This window comes from Pteropus alecto, unplaced genomic scaffold (genome assembly GCF_000325575.1).
Source record: "Pteropus alecto unplaced genomic scaffold, ASM32557v1 scaffold48, whole genome shotgun sequence".
Lineage (NCBI taxonomy): Eukaryota > Metazoa > Chordata > Mammalia > Chiroptera > Pteropodidae > Pteropus > Pteropus alecto.
This window is the reverse complement of record NW_006442110.1, coordinates 4,384,858-4,390,980: the sequence shown is the minus strand read 5'-3', so window position 1 is coordinate 4,390,980 and position 6,123 is coordinate 4,384,858. Positions and strand designations below refer to the sequence as shown.

Here is a 6,123-nt window from a genome sequence, read left to right as displayed (position 1 = left end):
CGCTGTGGCTCTGGCTGGCCAGCAGCGTCCTCTGCAGAGCCTGGACGGCCCCCTCGGCGTCCCGTAAGTAGCCCTGCCGCGCGCTCGCCCCGCGTCCCTGCCGCATTGATGTCCCACCCCGGGGTCCCCAGTCGGAGGTGCATTCGCAGTGCTCGCCCCCACCCCGCCCCCGATGTGTGTGTGTCTCCGCTGTCACGCACTTGCTGCCACTGCAGCAGACAAACTCCAAACCCCGCGCTCTTGGGGGGCCCGGGCTGGGGCGGGGGAGAGGGTTCGACGCTGGTGATGTTTCTGGAAAGTTATTCCTGGTCGTGGAGATGGGTTGGCAACTGCTTGGTTATAGTGCTTCGTGTAGAGGACAGCTTCTTAGGAGTTTTTCTTCGACTTCGTGTGTGTGTGTGTGTGTGAGTGTGTGTGTGTGTGTGTGTGTGTGTGTGTGTGTGTGGTTTGTAGAGGGAGTTCATGGCATTTTGCTTAGGTCTGTGAATGAAAAGTGAAGGCTATGACAAAAATAAGTTTCTTGTTTTAATTTGTGGTTTCAACTTAAACGATCACGGATTTGGGGAAGAAAGAGGAACATATGTTGACAACTTTGGGCATCTATGGACTCGTCTTTAACCCCCACCCCCAGCAAGGCATGACCCTTCAGTACTTGCTTATTAAAATGGAGACAGCGGACCCAGTCTTGTAACCGAAATGGCTTTGACTCTGGCAGTTGGATGTAATGCGTTCTAGGACTTGGGGCAGCCAGTGTAACCCAGTGATGGAGTAATGAACAGATTTCTTAAGAATGCTAGAGGAAAACGATGCTGTTCATATATGTTTATCTCTGTGTGTTTTAGCCAGCCTTTTTTTTTTTTTTTTGGAAGATTGCTGATGTTTTCATGAGGTTATAAAGAGTAGAAAGACATGGAAGATTCCAGCCCGTCTTCTGCATTGCTTTAGAAGTGCATACTGTGCCTCCAGGGGAGAAATGCATGATGGCTCTTTGGTTCAGAAAGAGTTAAACACTACAGAAATTGCCTATCGGACTCTTAGGATAGTGTTACACATACTTGTTTCTGAGAGTGACTAAGTTGTTAAAGAATAACCATGGAGATTTTAGAGTTTAATAAGTGTTTTCCATTTAGGAAAAAAAGTTTAGTGTTTTCCAGAATGTAGCCTATGTGAAGAGTCCTATCTCTGTTTATGAGACCCTGGGATGCATTGAAGCATCTTGTCTATATGTTAATGTTCTTAACCCAGTCTGTAAACATTAATAAGAATAAACATTGAAAAAGGACTTTATAAGTTGTGCTAACGAATCTACTGCATAATATCATATGATGAACCAGTATTAATTTTGAGATATTTTCCCAAATACAGTAATTTCTTCTCTTTTCTTGCACTTAAAGTTAAGGAAGCCACTAAAGGCAATCTAACTTTGCAATGAACATTAAAAACATTTTATAGTTTTTTTTCCACAAAACAGATTAAACCTCAAAAAGTGATATATTATTAATTTTATGTCAATTTTAAATATTCGAATAGAAATTATGAAGATATAATGCTCAGTATTAATATTTCCATAAATATGTAATTATATTCTGATGAAACTATTTTGATGAGATTTCAGTTTCTATTTCAAGGTCTGGTGATGTAGAATTAACTGCCACTTTCTCAAAAAATAAACTCATTATAATTTGAGTTTATTATATTCACTGATTGGATGAGCTCATCTCCAGGGTTTTTCCTGGGTTCTGTATTTTATCTTTCTGTATACTTTAATTATAACGGACCGATCTGAAACATTTGTCATGTGTCTAGAATGGCACACATGAAGCTATTGGGTTAATATATTTTAAGAATGGAAAATCTGTTATTTCAGAAATATATTCTTAGTTTTTCCAACTTAGAAATTGGAGATAGGGAAGAGCAGAGTATTACTTTTAAGATCGTCAAGTTAATAGTTATGTTTGATCATTAAGATTTATTTATTTAGCTCTTATTCTTTATTGTTTAAAAATGCGTAATTGCTTAATTAAGGTGACTTTTTATTTCATTTGAATTTAAATGGTGTTAACAAAACCCAAAGTTGCCCCACATCCTGGAAATAAATAATAACAATGATGTAGACTTTACTGATTAGAAAGAGCTTCATTCATTCAGTGTTTTAAATTTATATTTTTCCACTTAATGAAAAATTTTATATTATATACATCTCTGAGGAAGAATGATAGTTATATTCTGAATACTAAAAACATGCGAAGGAGGAAAAATGATAACTACACAAATCTGAGATAATGAGCAACTCAACCAGGAGAGGTCATCACGAGACAAAAAGTAACATGAAAATCCAAAAGTAACATTTTTATTTGGTACACATTTTAAAATATGATGGCTATGCTAAAACTTTTGTTCCCCAAATAACTTTCAATATGGGATTTTTAGAAGTTAATATTTTTTCATTTCAATACCATTTCTAATATATATTTGGCTTATTCTTCTCTTATTGAAATGTATATAAAATGGTATTTCTGGTAAGATATTTTTTCGACTAGTCGAAAATAACTTTAAAGGATCAAGTAGAAATTAGATCTAATTTCCTGACAGATAGTGAAAATGTGCTGCTGCAGAGATAATGGAATCAGATAACCTCCCTTCTCGTAAATATATATGTACAGGACACATGTAAAGTTTAAGTAGAATATCTTTTCTTAGGGAATTGCATTTGTTTGAATATATTTGAAAGACCCTGATAGTAGAGTTCTAAATGATGAGGTGTTCGAGCCAGCATTTGATGAATTTATTCTCAAAGTATATGAAATTTTGGCTTAAATAGTGCTTTCTGACAAAGGTTACTTTATTTTGTATAGCCATTAAACTATAATTTTACTGTTATACTTGAGAAATGTGTTTTCAAATGATCAAATACTTCCTAATAAACGTTTTTACATATGTAAACATATATATATATATATATATATAAATCCAAACATATATTTGGTAAAAGCCTTTATATTCATGTAGTGTATCAATCCACAATATTATTTAATGTAGGACATTCTCTATTATATGTAAATATATATATACATATTTAACATGCCTTTCAAAAAGTGTAATTTGCTTACAAGTTTGTAGATCTTTTCATGAGCACTCATTTCAAGTGACTAATTCAACAATATCAAAGCAATAGTATATTAGTCTATTTCCTCTCTCCTGATTCATATACCACCCTAAAAATGGTGTCTTTTAATATTTGAATTAAGTATAAAATATATAATAAATGTAAAAGCAAATACTATTGGTTTGCATTAAGCTTGAATATAATAATGAATTTGTCTTAATAACATGAATTTAAATAAAAAAGTACATTAGGTCAACAAAGTTTATTGGTTGATAAGAAGCAATATGTTATTTACCTAAACTAATAAGAAGAAAATGATTATTTACTCATTAGAGAGAGCTATATAATCCTGATTTCATTATCAGTACTGATATGTAGGAAATAGGAACCTTTGTCCAGATTTAACTTTTAAAATTGATAGATGGCAAAATTGGATAAAATAATTCACAAATTTAATACAGATTTTTATTAACCCTTATATTATAAATGAACAACGTATCATTTTTGGATGACAATATCCAAGTTGTTTCATACATCATATTTTTAAAATCACATGTCTAACTTATTTTTTTCTATTTTAATTGGCAGAGTGTTTGAAGTTCTGAAACTTCTCTGAGATTTTAAATCACTCGTTTTAATTAGTAAATTACTCCAAAGAAAAATATTTAATAAGTCTTTAAGAGTGAACTAATAAGTCTTCTGGTCTGATGTATCCTTTTTATGATTAAAGTATAAAAGGAATTTGATGTATTTCCCCCTCGTCTCACTTCTCTTTTTAAAATAGATATTTATTTGTTGTAAATGCTGTAGACAAGTAAGGAGAGATTCTAGGCTCAGAAATTCCTAATTCGAATCTAGTTTGTAATTTTCTTAAAAGTATTGAACATGTGGCGAACCAACTTCTTCGTGTTGTCTTTGTAGTGGTTGATGTTAATGGGATGAAGCAATAAAACGTAATTTCAGAATTTTCCCATATCTAATTGATTTTGGAAGTGCTTGATTTTATCATCTAGTGCTACTTACAAAGTTCAACAACAGAGTTCATAATAACTTAAACATTAAAGCTATAATGTTATGGAAGTAAAGTGAATGCTATACTTATATCTGAGTATCTGATATTGAACATTATCAGTGTCTCTGGAAAAATACTCTAAGTAGCTATTAGAAACATAAGGTATATTTCTGTAATTATCTAATATTTGGCCTTTGGAAGATATTGTGTGTTTAGTTTTTCCATTTTAACATGCAAGAATAGTGATGAAATGATCTTGATATAGCCTTTAACTTCTCAAATGAGAAACTTAAGAATATTCCTCAATGGTGATCAGTGAAAACATTGAATTTTCCATTCTCCTGGGATCTATACAACCTGTATGTTGTAGTTTCAACCAAAGAAAGATGTGATTGGGATGTGGAGGTGCTACCTCTTTCTCCATCCTAGTTTTTCCTTTTAGGAAGAGGAAACTCCATTTACAACACTCTCAGCCTGTATCTCCACAGTTCACTCATCTCTGCCATGTTAGAAAGTGCCTTATTTGTTAGGTGACTTTGGGATAAGGAGCTAGCATACTGAGCTCCTCCTTCCTTCCTTCCTTCCTCCCAGGCTGTATGCAAGAGGTATAGATCCTGCCAAAAAACATAAGATAGGCTCTTTCTCTCCAAGAATTTCTATGATGGTATGAAGAGCCTCTGGTCAGTTCTTGCTATAGCTAGGGAATTTGTTTAATTTCAGAATTAAGGTTAATGCATCTAGTTTTTGCCATACATTTAAGCCATATTCCTCTGTATCAATAATTATCATGTAGAGGTGATATTTACTCACTGGTGACTTCTTTTGTAATCTAGAACTCAGGCAGTGAAGAGATGGTAGTTATTTTACCCTATCAAACCCAGAGATATTAAAGTTGCCAATATAAACTTGTTTAGTATTGAACTAAGTGCACACAAGAAAATTTTTGCATATTTTAAAAACCAGCGATGAAGTAAAACTTGTTTCCCCCCACCCCTGATGTTGAGTTGGAGAATTAAACTTACTCTAATTATAACCTATAAACTTTCCTATTCTAGTCTATCCTATCCTAGCCTATCCTACCCTATTCATTCATTCATTCATTCATTCATTCATATTTCTGCATAGTCCTATGAGTGATATTCATTTTAGAGGGACACTTAGAACATCACTTCTTTGTCTGTGGTCAATAACGTTACTGTCTTGGTTACAGACTTTAGTGGCTGCACATTAAATTTCATATTATTCGTTTATGTATCAGGTGATTCGACGTGCCCTGAGCTGGTAGTTACTTCATGGTCTTGTTCCTTCCACACAGCCATAAAGAGTTAGATGTTTTGAGTCATTTGCACTTTGAAAAAAAAAAAAAAATGAGTCATTTGCACTTTGAAAACAACATTGTTAATTTTCTCAACTGTAAATTTTGAAAAAGAGCTTGTTAAACTCTTATTTAGTTCATTTGGGGGGTAGACTCTTCATAATAACAGCTTGAAGCAACTGATTTTTTTTTTTTTTTATAGCACTCCAGATTTTAAAACCTCCCCTGATAGTAGGAAATCTGGAAATAAAGATGTACTAGTTGACTGAGCGTGCTTGCTGCAGATCTATTATTGATAGATATACTGTAAACTGGTAAAGAAATACAGAAGAGTCCCCGAGGGCCAGATTCTACATTTTCCTTACAGTTTGTTTGTTTGAAATACCCTCACAAACATGCAATAGCGATCTATTCTTTAATGTTTTCATGTTTAGAGAGCAGGTAAAATTAATTCCTGAGAGGACGTTTACCAAGAAAAATAAAAATCCTCCAACGTATGTAAGGGTCTTCCCTTTTCTAACTCATCGTCACCCCTGCTTTGTGCGTGTGGGGAGGGCGTCTTGGCGCTCTGGGGATTTGAGTCGTAGGAAAAGGGCGGTAGGGATGCGACCGTCACCCTGTCACGTTCACAGCATCTGCGAGACGTGGCGCGGCTAAGTGCAAATCAGGTTGTGTGACGTTAAATCAAAT

The 6,123-nt window shown here is 34.3% G+C and overlaps 1 protein-coding gene across 1 annotated transcript in view; it reads left to right on the top strand.

Moving 5' to 3' along the window:
- Positions 1-6: 6 nt before the first annotated feature.
- CNTNAP2 (contactin associated protein like 2) overlaps positions 7-6,123 on the top strand; it is a 1,631,342-nt gene continuing 1,625,225 nt past the window's right edge. Inside the window, exon 1 of the mRNA XM_025039033.1 lies at positions 7-63. The gene's annotated coding sequence lies outside the window, so the exon portion shown is untranslated. The remainder of the gene's footprint in view (positions 64-6,123) is intronic.